This window comes from Tachypleus tridentatus, chromosome 5 (assembly GCF_004210375.1).
Source record: "Tachypleus tridentatus isolate NWPU-2018 chromosome 5, ASM421037v1, whole genome shotgun sequence".
In the NCBI taxonomy this organism is placed as follows: Eukaryota; Metazoa; Arthropoda; class Merostomata; order Xiphosura; family Limulidae; genus Tachypleus; species Tachypleus tridentatus.
In genome coordinates this window covers 3,175,149-3,194,907 of record NC_134829.1, presented here as the reverse complement: position 1 = coordinate 3,194,907, position 19,759 = coordinate 3,175,149, and the positions used below count along the sequence as shown (strand labels likewise).

At 34.4% G+C, this 19,759-nt stretch overlaps 1 pseudogene across 1 annotated transcript in view; it reads right to left on the bottom strand.

Moving 5' to 3' along the window:
- Positions 1-18,436, bottom strand: part of LOC143251259 (glutamate receptor ionotropic, kainate 2-like) — a 32,079-nt pseudogene extending 13,643 nt beyond the window's left edge. Inside the window, exons 1-5 of the transcript XR_013028549.1 lie at positions 18,216-18,436; positions 15,573-15,742; positions 14,594-14,647; positions 11,278-11,442; positions 8,716-8,871 (exon numbers count right to left, since the gene is read on the bottom strand). The product of XR_013028549.1 is annotated as a glutamate receptor ionotropic, kainate 2-like (transcript). The remainder of the gene's footprint in view (positions 1-8,715; positions 8,872-11,277; positions 11,443-14,593; positions 14,648-15,572; positions 15,743-18,215) is intronic.
- Positions 18,437-19,759: the final 1,323 nt, after the last annotated feature.

Below are 19,759 nucleotides of genomic sequence, written 5' to 3'. Positions count from 1 at the left end.
ATCCACGACCGAATTAGGCCTAGGTAGTTAGAATAAGAGACAGAATAAATCCACGACAAAATTAGGCCTAGGTAGTTAGAATAAGAAACAGAGCGAATCCACGACCGAATTAGGCCTAGGTAGTTAGAATAAGAGACAGAGTGAATCCACGACCGAATTAGGCCTAGGTAGTTAGAATAAGAGACAGAGCGAATCCACGACAGAATTAGGCCTAAGTAGTTAGAATAAGAGACAGAGCGAATCCGCGACAGAATTAGGCCTAGGTAGTTAGAATAAGAGACAGAGCGAATCCGCGACAGAATTAGGCCTAGGCAGTTAGAATAAGAGACAGAGCGAATTCAGAAAGTCTTACCAGACAATATTTCAACTCCATGATCACTGTCTCTCGCTTTAAAACAAACCAACCAGGGTTGCCAGATGATTTTATTGGATTTTACCAAATAATTACATAAAAGCACATAAAAATAACGTTATTTTACTAAAAACGTGTTTTTCCTCCTTCATCGGAATACAATTTAGTTTTCTTCATTTTTTTGCACAATTTATCAGACGGTTGCCATTCTTTATATGTCGTGTTTTCTAAAATAATTTTGTCATATAATAAGACATTTAGTGTTTCCGTACTCAGCCGAGAACCTTCATGTTGTTTACTAACAAGAACAGCCTTTCTACTGCAGCTGAAAAATGATACAATGATACCAAGTTTATCATTAATTTAGAGATAATTTGGAAACGAAATTTATCTTCACACTTGACATATTTAATACCAGTATTTCTCTGGTTGTGAAATTTTATTATCTTACAAAGTTAACTCCCAACTATCTTCATACTGTTTTATCTCAATAATATTAAGACATTTTATGGCCAATGGGATAATTGAATGTGGTTGTCTTTGAGACACATTTTCTGTACGTAAAGCTTCAAATAGCTGTAAGCACGTGAACATACCAGATGATACAAACTCTTTGTACATTTCCTTGCTTCGTGTGACGTAAAAATTCAGTGTCTGAAGCTGAAATTCTTCGCGTTCTTTGGTTTGGATTTGGAAGAATGTTCTAGAAAGATACTTTCAATTCTTGCTCTACGATATATTTCACTTAAGGGAAGGTAAACTGAAGGATTTTTTATGTTAACTTTCGATATACGAGGGCTGTTCAAAAAATAAGCGGACTGTTTGAATTCCGCGGCTCCAGTTGGTTACAGGGAAATCCGCTTGGTGTCGCTAGATTTGCACAGATCAGCTGATTACGACGCCATTTCCCGATTGCAGATATCTTCATTTGTGTATTAGCTACGTGGTTTTAAGTGAAGTGCGATTTTTTCGTTTGGCGGATTTCAGAATGAATGACCTGAAGGAGCAACGACTTGCTGTGAAATTTTGTGTTAAACTTGGAAAATCTGCGACTGAAACTTTTGCTATGCTTAACACGGCTTACGGTGATGTTGCTATGAAATGTACGGCATGTTTCAAGTGGCATGAACGTTTTAAGGATGGTCGACAGTCCATTGAAGATAATGAGCGTCCTGGACGTCCTTCCACGTCAACTGACGACCCACACGTCGACAAAATCAACACCCTGCTGCGAGCAAATCGACGTCTGACTGTCAGGGAGCTTGCTGAAGAGTGTGGGATATCAGTTGGATCTTGTTACGAGATTTTGACCGAAAAATTGAAGATGCACCGCGTTGCTGCGAAATTCAGCCCTCAGAACTCGTGAGTTTTGGCCAAACAGTCGATCACTGTTCTTCCCCACCCCCCTACTCACTTGATCTTGCTCCTTGCGATTTTTTCTTGTTCCCAAACTCAAAAGACCCTTGAAAGGAAGAAGATTTGAGACGATTCCCGAGATTAAGGCAAATGCGACGAAGGAGCTGGAGGACATTACAAAAGAAGCGTACCAGGACTGTTTCAACAAGTGGAAACACCGTTGGGATAAGTGTGTACATTGGGGAGGAGAGTACTTTGAAGTGGTCCCAGACCTGTAACTTCTAAATAAAGTACATTTTGTTTTATGACGTCAATCCGCGTATTTTTGAACAGACCTCGTATTTGCGTCTTTTAGTACTTCTGTTTTAATAATATCATCAAGGATACCTTTCATACTACAATTGATGGAGGCATGTTGCCTTTGAAGTCTAAAGCTCTTAGCTAGAAACTCTAAATTTATTTCATTTATATATGGCAGAATAAAAGTTAGAAATGCAAAGAACTTTTTACAGTTGGATTCTGCAAACCTTCTGGTATTGTATATGCTAAACTCACACCATCTTCTAATGCTGCTGAAGTAAAAAATAGGACAAGTGCTGGCCGTTGATTAAATAGTCTTGATAACCATCGAGAACAGCTAGGATGTAAAATCATGTTAGGATCAGTGGGGGTAAATTCCTGAAATTCTGCATATTGAGACAATCACTTTGAGCTGTTTGACAAATATGAATAAATATTTCTAATCAGCTCCCCTAATGAAGTTGGAAGTTTAGAACATTCACAGGATGCTCATAAATGTATTGAATAACATACACAACCATGTACAAAGATATATAGCATTTTCTGGTCTAGAACACTTTGAAGACCACTTTTTGACCCCCATAATTTCACTTGCATAGCCTATCAGAAGTTTAAATAGGATTCCATGTTTCCCAAAAAACTACTGTAAAATTATAAATGCTTCGGGCAGTACTGCAGCTGATTTCCAAAAAGTTAAAACTTGTCAACTGTTTTTTGAGTGTTGTTATCATAAAATCTAGTTATTAGAACAAGTTACTTTTTTATAGATACATCAGTACTTTCATCAATAATTAATGAAAATTTAATACTTTGTGCTATAAGAATTTCCAAGTATTTCTCACCAATGACATTATGAAAATTAGCTGTAACTTTTGTTCTTGCAAATTTAACTTCCTTAGCAATTTTAGAATCAGTTCATACATTAGATAGAAAGCCTGGAAGGCGATCTAGTGTTGAAATGGGGAGATTGTGTTCTGGCACAATTGCACACATTTTCAGTTCAGTGGAAGCCACTTGAGACATGCTATATGAAGTAGAAGGCCATAAGAAATTGTTACTTTAGAAGTCTGGGCACTTGCTTTAATATTTTTTAAATATTTTTCACTCTCAAAATGCATCTCAAGTATGGTAACACTCCCAGATAGGTCACAACTACATGTTTTACAAAACGACTTAAGGTTTTCAAACTTGGACTAAAACAACTAAACTTAGGATCATTAAGCCATTTATGTGGCAACTGACGTTTCTGTTAGTAGCTAGGCCTATGTAGGCTTACTTTCTTGCGTGGACTTTCTACTAAATCACTATCCTTATCGCTCCATTTCTCAGCCATTATGATCTGTGGGTTAGGTTAAATTTAAATTAAATAAAATTATAAAAATGAAGCAAAACAGAAATTTAAAATTAAACAATACATTACACTTTAAACAAATTCTGACACAAGTCACAACTCACGAAATCATAACAACACCTAGAGTATATGAAAACAACACTAAAAGCGCCAATGGTGATCATCATTCTCTGAAATTATCTTGCGCCTGCGCAATGAGCCCTTATAAAGCATATTCAAATTTGTTTGTTTTGGAATTTCGCACAAAGCTACTCGAGGGCAGTGTAAGACTAGAGGGAAGGCAGCCAGTTATCTCCACCCACCGCCAACTCTTGGGCTACTCTTTTACCAACGAATAGTGGGATTGACCATCACATCATAACGCCCCCCACGGCTGGGAGGGCGAGCATGTTTGGCGCGACTCGGGGGCGAACCCGCGACCCTCAGATTACGAGGCGCACGCCTTAACGCGCTAGGCCATGCCAGGCCGAGCATATTCAAATATTTAGGCATAAAACTCGCCCTTATAAAGCAATATCACAAGGTCAAATTTCACGTAAGGAGACAATAAATTTGAAAATCTTTTATTGGCTATGCAACACGTAAATTAGCAAGATTTACCAAATTTCATGAAGGTTTTACTAAATTTACCAAAAAAAGCCAAATTTACTAAATTTTTTGAAAAATTAACAAATTCGGCAACCTTGAAACTAACTCTTGATGTTGCATTTCTATTCACAAACACAGATTTTTGTAAAAATTTGGCGTTACTTTGACAAAGTATCAGATGAAGCCATTTCTTTGTATTGAGACGCCGATTTTATGCAACAATGTGTAATTTCTCATCTTGGAAATATGAGCTATAATTACCTAACTACCTGATATGTTGTCACACAGAAACAAAGCTGAATTTACAAACAAACAAACTTTCAGATGTCTTCAAACAAGTAATACAAGATAAATAAAAATATTTTGTTTTTTGATTTTGCGCAAAGTTACACGAGAGCTATCTGTGCTAGCCGTCCCTAATTAAGCAGTGTAAGCAGTTTGTAATTATAATGTATTACAAGTATAAATGTATACGCGCTCATATATAGATAAAATTTACGATGAATTAGACAAAATAAAACAATACTTCATCAACATCAATAAGTTTCCTCCACAAACCGTAGAAAACATTATACGCACACACCCAGACAGAAAGCAAAATCAACCAACTAAAGTAAATACAGCTCACGAATCAAAAACCACGAAACCATATACTGCTGTATACCATATATTCCTGACATCAGCAAACAAATAACCAACATTTGGCAAAAATTAGTAACAAAATATGACATTCCAGTTAATACCAAATTTACTCAAAAACTAGGCACAAAACTGAGGTCTATACTATGTAAAAACTACACTGACAAACACCACACCAACAGTATTTATAAAATACAATGTGATAACTGCCACGACTTCTATATTGGAAAAACAAGTAGAAAAATGGAAACCAGATTCAAAGAACATAAAAAGTCACCTTCACACGTTTTCGAACACTGCAAATCAAATAAACACAACATAACCATAGAAAACACTCAAATACTAAATAAAGAAACAAACATAAACAAACGCAGAATTAAAGAAGCCTTACTTATACAACAACTTAAGCCCAAAATAAACCAATACAAAGGAGCACCTTTATACCTGTATTAAATACGAGGGCTGTTCAAAAAATACGCGGACTGACGTCATAAAACAAAATGTACTTTATTTAGTAGTTACAGGTCTGGGACCCCTTCAAAGTTCTCTCCTCCCTAACGCATACACTTATCCCAACGGTGTTTCCACTTGTTGAAACAGTCCTGGTACGCTTCTTTTGTAATGTTCTCCAGCTCCTTCGTCGCATTTGCCTTAATCTCGGGAATCGTCTCAAATCTTCTTCCTTTCAAGAGTCTTTTGAGTTTGGGGAACAAGAAAAAATCGTAAGGAGCAAGGTCAGGTGAGTAGGGGGGTGGGGAAGAACAGTGATCGAGTGTTTGGCCAAAAACTCACGAGTTCTGAGGGCTGAATTTCGCAGCAACGCGGTGCATCTTCAATTTTTCGGTCAAAATCTCGTAACAAGATCCAACTGATATCCCACACTTTTCAGCAAGCTCCCTGACAGTCAGACGTCGATTTGCCCGCACCAGGGTGTTGATTTTGCCGACGTGTGGGTCGTCAGTTGACGTGGAAGGACGTCCAGGACGCTCATCATCTTCAATGAACTGTCGACCATCCTTAAAATGTTCATGTTACTTGAAACATGCTGTATGCTTCATAGCAACATCACCGTAAGTCGTGTTAAGTATAGCAAAAGTTTTAGTCGCAGATTTTCCAAGTTTAACACAAAATTTCACAGCAAGTCGTTGCTCCTTCAGGTCATTCATTCTGAAATCCGCCAAACGAAAAAATCGCACTTCACTTAAAACCGCGTAGCTAATACACAAATGACGATACCTGCAATCAGGAAATGGCGTCGTAATCAGCTGATCTGTGCGAACCTAGCGACACCAAGCGGATTCCCCTGGAACCAACTGGAGCCGCGGAATTCAAACAGTCCGCGTATTTTTTGAACAGCCCTCGTATAACATAATAAATAATAAAAATAAAATAAATAATATAAAATTATATATTCAAACATCTAAGCGCGCCTTCTACATTCCGACACTCAGTTACACAACCCCTTTCAAACATGTGGTCAGCTTCCGGTCAGTTACCTCTTTCTTTCTTTGTGAACCTGACGAAGACCGAAGAAGGTCGAAACGTTGTTCACTCCTCTACGAACAAAATGTTCTAAACCCAAACGAGCCGTTTTTACAAATATATTTTTCTACAAGTGAGTTTTCTCGACATCACTGATTATAAGCTTTAACGTTCCTGTGGATAGAGTTTAGAACGTGATAGAAGAAAATCAGGCTATTAATTTAATAAAAGTATCACAAACCACATCGATTTTATACACAAATCACCGTTATAAGAGTTATAAACGTATTCCTTTGATTTACTGGCTCAAACTTTCAAAAGGCGAAACTACACTTCACAACACGTGTGAGAATTAATAAACATATTACATAACAGATTATATTTTAAATTTTAGTTTTGGTGAAAGAAAGTGTGAGTGTTTTGTCTCAGCAAGAAGACACAGGAGGTTATCTTGCGTGCCCATCGAGGAGAATCGAACACCTAATTTGAGCGTTGTAAATCCGAAGACTTACCGCTGTCTCAGCGGATAACTGGTGAAAAAAGAAAAAAATATATTTCATATACCAAATGACACCATGATGAGTATCATTGTACTCTCTAACTGCGATATAATGGCTTAAACAGTCTAACGTTCTTCTATCAATTTCCAAACCAGATTTATGTTTGTATAAGTTTTACCTGTACATTACGTACACCGATAAGATACATCTATGAAAATAACATACGGTTAAACATATTCTATACTTCCATTATTCCTGGGTCAAAAAGAGGGGAATAGGTTTTAGTCTATTAAAATAAGATATAACTTTTGTTTGTTTGTTGTGCATTTCGCGCGAAGCTACAAGAGGGCTATATGCGCTAGCCATCCCTAATTTAGCAGTGTAAGACTAGAGGGAAGGACGCTAGTCATCACCACCCACCGCCAACTATTGTGCTTCTTTTTTACCAACAAATAGTGGAATTGCTTGTAACATTATAACGTACCTACGGCTGAAGGAGTGAGCATGCTCGATGTGACGGGGACTCAAATCTGTGACCCTCAGATTACGAGTTGAGCGCTCTGACCACCTAGACACGCTGCACCAAGACATAGCAACTCTAAAGAATATAAGAAAAATAAGTCTTCCTGGAATTTTATAATCGAATTGTTACTCTGAAAATAGCTGAAGATACTTTTAACTAATTATATGATGAACCTCAAGAAAAACGCGTTCATATGTCTTAGAGTTATTAAAATTGTTTACGAACGCTGTGATGAAACTTGATTTGTTTACGTGGAAATAGAAAAAAGAAGATGGTTCCTCAACTTGGTCATTCAAACCTCTCTCTTCCAGAAAAGTACTTGTATTCTGTATAAAACTGATCTTCCAAAGAAATACACGAAGAATAAACTAATATGCAGTAGTTTTTTACAATCAAGATATACTGGGAAAATCTGTTAAATAACGTTATATAAAACATATTTGATTTAGTAACCAAGACGGTGATATGATTGCTTTATTAGCATATTTTTAAACGAAGACAGTTTAACAAAATCTGACAACCTTTTCACTGTTAATAAAGAGATATGGACTAAACATCTTGGTAATTTTGATACAAGGGGTCTCTCCTAATTAGATCTAGGCCAGTGAAAGTAATGAAGAATGGCCCCTTTAAAATGTCGATTGTTGGTTTTTGTTGTTGTTTTTTGGAATTTCGCGCAAAGCCATTCGAGGGCTATCTGCGCTAGCCGTCCCTAATTTAGCAGTGTAAGACTAGAGGAAAGACAGCTAGTCATCACCACCAACCGCCAACTCTTGGGCTACTCTTTTACCAACGAATAGTGGGATTGACCGTCACTTACAATGTCCCCACGGATGAAAGGACGAGCATGTTTCGTGCGACAGCGATTCGAACCCGCGATTCTCAGATTACGAGTCGAGTGCCTTAACCACCTGACCATGCCAGGCCGTGTTTGTGCGTTTAGGCATGTAATGTATACACATTGCTATGCATGTATAAATGTAAACTTTTTTTTTTGTAATGATACTTTTGAGAATCATTGTAAGTCTGTGAATATTGGTGTGTTCAGAGGGCTTATATTTAAATCGTTATTCTTATTATAACAAACCACACGTTGTATGTTTGCAGTTATATAAGTAAAATATAAAGTAACAAATTCGTGAAATTAAAATAATTATATTAATAAAACACGAAAATAACGTTTCTGTCAAAAGCCGTTCGTCACGTTTCCAAACCTACCTACCCACGTAGTGAGAATGAAAGGTTAATATTAATACAAGGATCAGGTTTACAGAACAAACAGCACGTGGCTCGAGAACAATGTTGCTAAGTTGCAAAAAAATTCAAAGAAATAACATAAAAAGTAAATACAGTTTTAGAATTCATTGTTAAGTTTGCTTTGTTGGTTGGTTTTGCTGACACTAGTAAGGTGATTAATAGGTTCTTGGAAAAAACCGTAAGGCGAAATAACGGTATTCTCAACGGGTAAAAAAAAATATTTCATATATACACATATTGATAATCCATATTTCCATGTTCACATAAAAATATGCACAGTAAATTTGTATGTGAATTGAAGTTTCTTTCTTAAAATCCCTTGTGACTTTTGGGTCCATCAATTTAAACATTTTGTCGAATTTCTCACCGCGTTAATATAGTTGATCAAACTACTGCCGTCACCCCAAGGTTGTTCGTTTTCGCACGAGACATTAGAGAAAGACTCGATGGGAGCGCCACCTTGAAAAGCTTGTAGGCCTCTAGCGAGAGTGTAAACTGAGTCGTACATCAAAGCTGGTTCAGTCTAAAATAATAAACAGATATTAAAAATTCAAAAGTTGTTAAAACTATTATGCGAAATGGTTACTAAAGATTCAGTGGTATTAAAAACACACATAGCATTGTTTTATCTTCCTAAAACTACCTCAACATCATGTTAAAATAAAACGTAACTTAATTTTTCTTTTACAAATTTTTTAAATTTCTATGTCTTCTAAACCAGAGATTCTCAAACTGTGGTGGTACATGGAACTGATGTCGGTGGTACGTGACACAGTTAATATGAAAAAAAATCACACAATTTGTAATATGCCCTATCTTAACTTTCCACGTCCATATACATACTATTTATTATATTCCTTTATAGACTCGCCAGCACTTTCTTCCCTTATGATTAACAAAATTGTCACGACATATTTTTAATATTCCCCTAAAAAAACAATCGCATCTTTCGCATTAATGGGTAAGTGTTAAAAATGTCAATTTATGTTACTAGGTTTTGTATTTGCTTTCTAAAATTAGGCCTGGGTTTCTAATTTTAAAATTAAACAAAAAAGTGGTACACAAACCTGAAACGTTTTAGAACTACTGGTACAAACAAACATATCACTAATTAGTTCTTTAATCTGATGATTGATTACCATATTTCAGACACAATAAGTCTTATAGCAAAATGAAATTAAACAGAGTTTTCTGTAGGTCTACTCTTTTATAGATGGCTAATTGCTCTTTATAAAAACGTTTATCCTATGATAATAGATAATATCTGTATGGCTGGTTCACAGAGAAGGTTGTATCATAAGACAGTGTAACACTGTCACAATTAGAGCTAATGGCTACCAACCTTTCTAGCAAAGAGTACGATTAATAAATAACGTAGAATCAAACAATACACTATTTTAAAGACGAAAGCTTTCAGTGTTCTATGTGAAACAGGTAAATTTAAACAGCAGAACGTCTGGAATGACACCGGGCTCCGAAACTCCCTCATCAGCAAGTGAAAGATAACAGATACAAAAGAATCCTTCAATGTCTCCCAGGAACTCACTACTAAATCTATGGGCTTATAACGCTAAAAATCATATTTCGAGACCCATATTTGGCACAGTACGAATAGCCCATTATGTAGCTTTGCACTTAACAACAAACGAACAAACCTAACAAAAAACTGTGTTTGGACTAAGCTTATCTCTTCTATTACCGTTAACAAAATAAACAAGGACAACAGGTGGAACTACCGTCAGCGACACTTCAAAACCAGTGGCTGTTTTCATGAAATGTTCGGCAAAGGAAAACACTCCACGCTCTTACAGCCACATATCTGTCAAGCCCGTCTGACGCTGCTTCATTTGATGTTTGTGCATTTCGTCTGCTCAAACATGGTCTTGACAGCTGACGTCTACGTACAGCGGAACGTTTGTCGAGAAGCGTGGTTTGACACTGACTTTCCTACCCTCACACGAGCTCGTGACAACCGCACGTTGTCATGGTTATGAGCCCGCGTACGACTGTCAATGTGTAAGTATGGTAAAGGGTAACACGGAACATTGTTCGTATAATAGCCGCCCCTCAGTACAAGCGAAAAACTTAACAAACGTTTGATGGAAGTTATGATTGAAGGAAGACATTTAGGTTCTCATTCACTATTTGGAACACGTAAGCGGTACTTTTCATAGGCCTTTTTTTCTTTTACTACTAGTTTTTTTTCTAAACAAGCAGGACAAGTTCGAAAGACAATTAGCAACCATCTCATAAACCAATTTATTAATACATTTAACATCAACAAAACCCTGTGTTCTAGCCGAAACTAAATTCGATTAAAATTTAAATAACCTCTTGCTAGAACCTGAAAACAAAAAATAGCACGAAAATCACATAGAAAAACAAAACCTGGTGGTAAAAAATGTTCGTATCTCGTCAGTGACTGATTTAAGGTTGTGTGGGCCCAGGGGTTAATAATTCTTGTGGGCCCTACATCCCATGTAATTTTACATAGAATAAAATTATCAATGGGTCCTGGAGCTGAACCCCCTCTAGTCCCTACCTAAATACGCCCCTGAATCTCATTGTTCAACATACTATGAAATAAATGCACACATTAGAAAAGACTACAGAACATGGAAAGGTAATGAAAAAGGTGTTAAAAAACACACGTTTGTAACTTGTTGTTGTTACTTGTAACATTTCGGGCAAAATGTTACAGTTAATAATTGTTAACATTAAAAACATGTCGTCCTTTAGCCATGAGAGCATTATAACGTACGGCTATTCTCACCTTTTGTTAATAAAATATTACCCAAGCGTTAGTGGTGGGTACTATTCCCTATTGTCTGTTTCTGCTAAATCAGGAACGGTTATTACAGAGTGACAGACAGTTCTTCTGGTGAAATTCAACAAATAAATAAACGCAAGGACAAAATATTATTGCTACCATTATAACGTTGCTTTTGTTGAGGATGTTGTGTCCTATTGGTTGGAAGGTTTCCATGTCTTTCAGAAGCTGTTTTACGGTTGGATGATTAGAATCGACTAATCTGAATGCCGTCATGTTTACAAAATTGTATCGGAAGTCTTCAAGATTAAACGTTTCTAAATCCTATTATAAAAAAACACAAAAAAATTATAAAAATACTGCCTTATATTAATATAAATAAACCTATATTTTAAACTTCAGACAAGTGTTTTTTGATTGTAAGCTTGGTGAAACATTGTAACAAAATACATAAAGATTTACTCTGTATAACCGATAAAACCTTGTTTGAAATACAATATTTTGATTATAATATCCTCTATGTGTTATCAACTAAGGATACTTTATGTTTATATTACAAACCATATTTCAGCTGGAACTTGAAAATCGTTTTTGATATAAAACATAGTATATATTAATCCATATCTGTATTTATCTGAGATAGTATTCACATCATGCAAAGTACATATGACGACACGGGTGTTAGTATAACTTGTTTTTGTATCGCAAAATGTGTTGCAAACACTGAAATCAATAAATTATAGCAATTTGCAGTAACAAAATAAACTTCGCATATCATGATAAGAATTAGAAGACACTGACTTCTATCACACTCATGTTTTCGTTACTTAATAATTGGTTTTATTAGAGGAGTAGTTGGGCGCATGGGAAAAATAAGCTCTTAGAATTTCATCTCCCTTGCTAGGATATGGGCAAATCTACAGATTTACAACTCTACAATTAGGGTTTCGATTTCCCTTGTTAGGCACTGCACATAGCTCGATGTAGTTTTGCTGTAAGAAATCACACACACACTTCGAATTTCTTGTATTTTTTAAGACTCGGAATAAAGTTAAGATTTCTTTACTTTTTAAAATTCTAGTTAATTTCGGTTCAATTTTAGAGCACAATATGATTATACAATTCTTTACTGAACGATTATTATCAGGCTAGGCTTAGTGATTGCTTGTACTGATATTATAGTTACGTCACTGCTGTTATATTTCTATTACTATGTTACATTCTTATAAATATTAATATTGCTTTCGAGTTGTTTTGGAAATAAGACTTTGATCGTATAATTTTATAATTATTTAGTAATATTATTATTGGACTAGGTTTAGTGAGTGATTGTTCTGTTACTATGGGTTTAATGGTCTGCGAGGCTTAACAACCTTTAATGTAATCAAATCAAATTATGGTGAAAGCGTGACGCTGAAAGAGAAACATTATTTGGTTTAGCAGCGTTTTGGTCTCGAAACATTTAATATCCTTTAGACCTTACTTTAAAGACCATTTGAGCACAGTCTAAATTCAAATAACTTGGGCCTTCGATTTTAAACAACAAAGGCAAAGTAAGTTTAGTCCGAATTTCGTTAAATCCTGATTAATCCTGAAACTTAGAACCGAAATTCTTGTGAACAGAAGCTAGTTGTTATAATTCAAAATTTAAAATTTGGAATAGAGTTGGAGAACGTAACCATGTTAGGCCTCGTTGGCCATTTCAAAATATTATAGCTAAAACATGTAACTTGCGTGTATTAACCAGAGAATAATTCATTTTAGAGATTTTAAAATTTAAATTAAACACATTATGCAATTTAATATTCGCTACTTGAAAATTATACTTCGTTGAATACTGTATAAGCATAAAACTAATAAATAAAATTTGTTTGTGAATGATAGGCTTAGCACTATCTGTCATAAAACGTATTCTTCAAAAATTTAAATTTGTAATTAAGCATAATGCTACACAAATGGGCTATCTGTGTTCTGCCAAACACGGGTATCAAAACCCTGATTCTAGTGTCGTAAGTTAGCAGACATATCGCTGTGCAACTAGGGTGCTAAAATTTAAGTATCAAAGAAAACTAATATAAAAATAAAACGTAATATCAGAATACAAAAGTACTTTAGTTATGTTATTTTTATGCATTTATTTTAACTTTGATAAAACATGTAATAGGTGATTCAAACAATACATGAATTTTGATATAGATAAGTGTTTTATTTATTTATTGTAATTAAAGTCTGGAACAGATAATTTACGACATTTTTACCAAGATTACTAGTTCGGATTTCATACTTATTATAAGTTTTAAGGCTAAGTACTGCTCTAAATTCAGCTAGACCTAAAGAGGGTAACATCAGTTTTAGCAATGCAAAAACTGATAATCTGTATTTTTAGATTTCCTGAAAGATAGTTACTTTAATATACAGCCGTGCGAAACAACTGGTATATTTTTAACATTTAATACATAGCATACATGATACTACTTATTACAATATTATTATGAACATTTTACAAATACATAACATTAATGTATTATTTAACCTAAAGTTTGTAATGTATAATACCGAATATAGAATTTTCCTAAAAAAGGTACCGAAGGCCGTCTGGAGGGGTTACCTATTTTAACTAATTGCATCTTTATACAGTAGTGTATTGTCTGTAAATCAGTCATTAGACACTAAAATGACGTAACGCAAGAGATTCTTAACGTTGCAATTTGTACTGTCATGACGTCAGTAAAATGTGCTCATGCGATGAATTACGAGAAGAATTATGGATTCTGTAAGCTACAACAAAGCAAGACATGCGAACTTCAAAAGCAAGAAATAAAAGTATTTGTTTCCGTTTATTTTGGTTTGATTTAAACTTCAAACAGAACACTTTCGAAGACTTTTCGGAAGTACATATAGTATTTAATATATACGGAATAACATAGTATCTGAATTGGAGAAGGCGGGAATTTTGGCTTGTTAAATTTTCCTTGTCATTCAAGAAGAAGTAAGGATGGATAGATGCTAACTACGTCAAATTGAATTAGGTGTCGTCGTCAGAAGTATCTTGAAGTTATCATATGAGAATTTGTACTTGGTCGGTACCAAACTTCTCTTACGTGTAAATCAAATCATTTATTACAACCATAATGTTTCAACAAGTTTTTGCTTTTGGTTCTGAAACTGTTATATGTTTTTTTATATAGAAAATACTTCTGAACAGGCTTCAAAATGTTATTATGCGAAATTAGATACAGTAACTATTGCTATAATTAAAATGATAAAGATGGTAAAAACAATAAAATAAGTTTTGTTAGCACAGTTTCGTTACTTTACAGGTATAGTGAAAATGTTATATTATACTAACCAGAAATGTTGCGTTATATTAACCAGCTGAATGAAGTGTTATTTGAAAGTAAAATATTTTGAAAAACATATTCATATTTTTCTTACTTTTTATTAGTCAACTATTTGATTTAAGAAAAGGACTTACAAATGTGAAAAAATGGTAGTGATATTTGTAGTCGTTCATCTGAACCTGAAGAATCTACAAAACAGAAATTGTTAACACGTTAAATATATAATACAAAACAATACTGAGTGTTTTATCTTGAGTAGTGGTACTTGTAGTCGTTCATCTGAACTTGAAGAATCTACAAAACAGAAATTGTTAACACGTTAAATATGTAATACAAAACAATACTGAGTGTTTTATCTTTCAAAAATATTTTCTACTTGAGACAGGAGAAGCCAAAAATGTTTTAAAATAAATAATTTATACTTTAAAAAGTTATTCATACTTTAAGTAAATGTTTCATACTTTAAAATAAATTATTTATACCTTAAAATAAACACTTCATATTTTAAAAGAAATGTTTGATATTTTAAAATATAAAGTTCATACTTCAAATAAATACTTAATACTTAAGATAAATACTTCATACTTTAAAACAACTATACATTTTCGTTTTACAGTTTCGACTTGAGTTGTATTTATTATGATTAACGTTGACTCATGTTTAATCTAACTTAAATCTTTAAGCTGAAACTATCTGTATGACAAATCTATATAAAGGTAAAAGGCGTTTTTCACGCCGTCTTGTCTAATCTAAAATTGGTATTCTATTTCTAACTAGCTAAATGATATTAAAAAACAAACTTACATAATGAGTACAACATGTGAGAAATGAAATCCATACAAGTCGTTTTCCTTATGACTTATCTAATTGATGACTATTAGTAATGAAGATATGACTAATGCGAGGCTTCAATAAGATGTTAGTTACGGTAATAAAAGGGTTATCACAAGAGGTAATAAACATAGAGGATGTTGTTCACTTGGAAAATTCCACTTCCTTTTTCTTGTATGGAATCGTCATTCAGGTAAAGAGTTGAATTTGTCAGTAATGTTAAGTACTTTATTTAGTGAATACTAATTTAACTGTCTACTCTCATATGAAAGAGATACTTACTGCTTTCAGTAATAGTGGAACGCTCGTATGTTTAATATCTGCTACAATACTGTATACGCCTCTCATTTTAACGTCATGCAAGGTCTCCCGGAAGTTGCTTCGATTACACTTCCGGAACATAAACTGTACAGTCTGTGGAGGTCTTACGAGCTCTTGTAGTCTGATCAGAGCTGCCAGCATAAATATGACAAAATATTCATGAAACTAAAATATGGGTTTTGAAGCACTCACATGTATCTAAAGAGACATTGTTTATGGATTTAAACCGACAATCATAGATATATTTGAAACTATTCACTATTACAGGAGAAAGAAAATCAAATATTATAATATTTTTAGCAGTATTTTTACATATTTCTGACACGTATACAAATTTGTATGACTTTGCTGTCAGTATAAAATAAAGATAATTTTTTTTATATTGCACTGATTAAAATGTTTCTACACTGTTCTATCTTCATGGTGCAGATACTGAGTAAAGTTAGTATCACAGTAGGTAGTGTATGATAGGATAAACATGTTACAAGTTGTTTGTTATTATAGTCTCTGTAAGTTGTTTTGAGTAAAGTTAGTATCACAGTAGGTAGTGTATGATAGGATAAACATGTTACAAGTTGTTTGTTATTATAGTCTCTGTAAGTTGTTTTGAGTAAAGTTAGTATCACAGTAGGTAGTGTATGATAGGATAAACATGTTACAAGTTGTTTGTTATTATAGTCTCTGTAAGTTGTTTTGAGTAAAGTTAGTATCACAGTAGGTAGTGTATGATAGGATAAACATGTTACAAGTTGTTTGTTATTATAGTCTCTGTAAGTTGTTTTGAGTAAAGTTAGTATCACAGTAGGTAGTGTATGATAGGATAAACATGTTACAAGTTGTTTGTTATTATAGTCTCTGTAAGTTGTTTTGAGTAAAGTTAGTATCACAGTAGGTAGTGTATGATAGGATAAACATGTTACAAGTTGTTTGTTATTATAGTCTCTGTAAGTTGTTTTGAGCATTTGTTCGTCACAATAAAACTTTGTTTATATAAAAGTGAGTGTTTTGCTATAATCATTTATGAAACTGATCAGCGCTTTGTTCAGATAATTTCTTGGTGTAGTAGAGTCATACCTCGTCACGTGCCAGAAAGGTACAAAGCAAACAGACATTGCCAGAACAGTAGGGTGATCGCAGTGTAGTGTGTATAGAATCCTGCAAAGTCATCGGACTACAGAAAATGTTGTTACAGGAAAGTCTGCTGGTAGACACTGAAAGACAACTGTCCGAGATGACCGCGTTTTGATCAGGTAAACCCCAAGGTTGAAAGAAGTCTTGTAAAATCGTATGACAGGATTGCCATGAATGCATTCACCCCGGGGTATCTGGAACAACAGTAAATAGCAGACGGACAGAACAAGGATATTTTGTTTTCATCCCAGGGTATCTGGAACAACAGTAAATAGAAGACGGACAAGACAAGGATATTTTACAAGAGCTATCTGCAAACTGATATTAAACATAATTCGCCGCTATCTATGCTGCTTGAACAAGACAACGTATCAGCTTACAATTAGAAAACTTACGACATGCCATCTCTTCAGATAAGTCCTGTTTTCGGCTTGTTAAAGCTGATAGTATGATTACTGTTTGTCATTTTCCTGAAGAATAGATGAGAGACGACTGTCTCTCAGAAAGGGAATACACACAAGAAGTGGTCTGTCTTTTAGAAAGAGAATACACACAAGAAGTGGTGTCGTACATTTTTGGGCAACTATTCATCATGGTCGAAAAACTACTCTTCATATCCTCTAGAGAAACGTTAATTGTGCCTTCTAAAGGTATCACATGAAACGATATTTCTTCTATATGTTAGGGTACGATTTGGTAACAAGTTTGTGTTCTAGGATGACAATGTTACTGTCTATAGTACACGTATTACACAGGATTATTTCGACCAGTTTAACATTACAAGACTGCCATGGACAGCAAAGTTTCCAGATTGTAATCCCATTGAGAACTGTTGGGCAGAACTGAGTCGTCGGAAAATTACTAATCACGACACTAAACCAGTTACTGAAACTGTATTGTAGCGCCTTCTAGTGATAAGTTGGGATGAAATCACAGTAAATTACATCAATAACCTCATAGACAGCATGCCAAGTCTCTTTTCAGAGGTTATATGAGTACAAGAAGGACCAGCCAAGCACTGATGTTGAATACGAACTGATATAAGGTTTCAGATGCTATTTATAATAATTTGATGTTATAGTTTGTAATTATATATGTTTTGGTAAGGTGAATAGGTGAAATACTAAATTGTACTTCTTTCTACAAGTGTCTGATAAAATTGTTATTCTAAAAATTTGTTAAATATCCACAAAGCCTGTATCATTGTACAAATTATTACATATTTAATATAACATACTTTTCTCAGTTTGACCGCAAGCACTTAATTCAGCCAATGTAAAATAAAGTAAGTGTTTTTATATATTTATTATATGTCCGCATATGTAAATCTCGCCAACTTTGCGGTTTGTATAAACCAAAGTGGGGTCATTTTTTTAACACTTAGTATATAACAATGTACACATTTCTTCCAAACATTAGAGTACTTTAAAAGTGCGCCAAGTTATATTTCTAAAGAACGCTAGCTTCACTTACACACATTTTCTTCATAAATCACAGCCACTGATGTCCAGTTGAGGTATTTGATCAAGTCTCGCAAGGAGTCTCCCACTACGCACGAGTTGGGATACAAATTAATAGACACATCTTTGACTTCACCTTCCATCTCCAGCCGAGATTCAATGTGAGGAATATCTAATGCGTCACATAATGACTGGATATGGTTGCCTAGAAACGGATCTGGTGGTCCAAAGATAGCAACGACGCCCTGGCTAACCAACGAACAAGCTGCCGAAGAAACGAATATTATCATTAATAATTATTTAAAGGGAATTTAACAAGGTGTCAAAAGCAGGGGCTAGTTGCCGGAACTTAGCGTAGAAATAGTTAGAAAAACTCCGGTCAAAATAATACTTCTGTTACACTCATGTTCTCAGAATCGTATAAAAGCCATTTTCATTTAGAGTAAAACACAGAACAAATGACATTCTGGAGCGCAATGGAAAGTAAAACCGTTGTTATAGGTTACAGCCGCCAAGTTTCGGTAACAGTTATCACCGTTCGGGTTAGTACAGGGGTTTCCAAACTCTTTAGACCTGCGGAGCTTTACATCAGAAAGAAAAAAAATACACTTAAAATAGAAACAATCGGTCACTAGCACCAGATAAAGTTTACTTAAAATAGAAACAATCGGTCACTAGCACCAGATAAAGTTTACTTAAAATAGAAACAATCGGTCACTAGCACCAGGTAAAGTTCACTTAAAAATAGAAACAATCGGTCACTAGCACGTGATAAAGTTTACTTAAAAATAGAAACAATCGGTCACTGGCACCAGATAAAGTTTACTTAAAAATAGAAACAATAGGTCACTAGCACCAGATAAAGTTTACTTAAAAATAGAAACAATCGGTCACTAGCACCAGATAAAGTTTACTTAAAATAGAAACAATCGGTCACTAGCACCAGATAAAGTTTACTTACAAATAGAAACAATAGGTCATTAGCACCAGATAAAGTTTACTTAAAATAGAAACAATCGGTCACTAGCACCAGATAAAGTTTACTTAAAATAGAAACAATCGGTCACTAGCACCAGATAAAGTTTACTTAAAAATAGAAACAATAGGTCATTAGCACCAGATAAAGTTTACTTAAAATAGAAACAATCGGTCACTAGCACCAGATAAAGTTTACTTAAAATAGAAACAATCGGTCACTAGCACCAGATAAAGTTTACTTAAAATAGAAACAATCGGTCATTAGCACCAGATAAAGTTTACTTAAAAATAGAAACAATAGGTTATTAGCACCAGATAAAGTTTACTTAAAATAGAAACAATCGGTCACTAGCACCAGATAAAGTTTACTTAAAATAGAAACAATCGGTCACTAGCACCAGATAAAGTTTACTTAAAATAGAAACAATCGGTCACTAGCACCAGATAAAGTTTACTTAAAAATAGAAATAATAGGTCATTAGCACCAGATAAAGTTTACTTAAAATAGAAACAATCGGTCACTAGCACCAGATAAAGTTTACTTAAAATAGAAACAATAGGTCACCAGCACCAGATAAA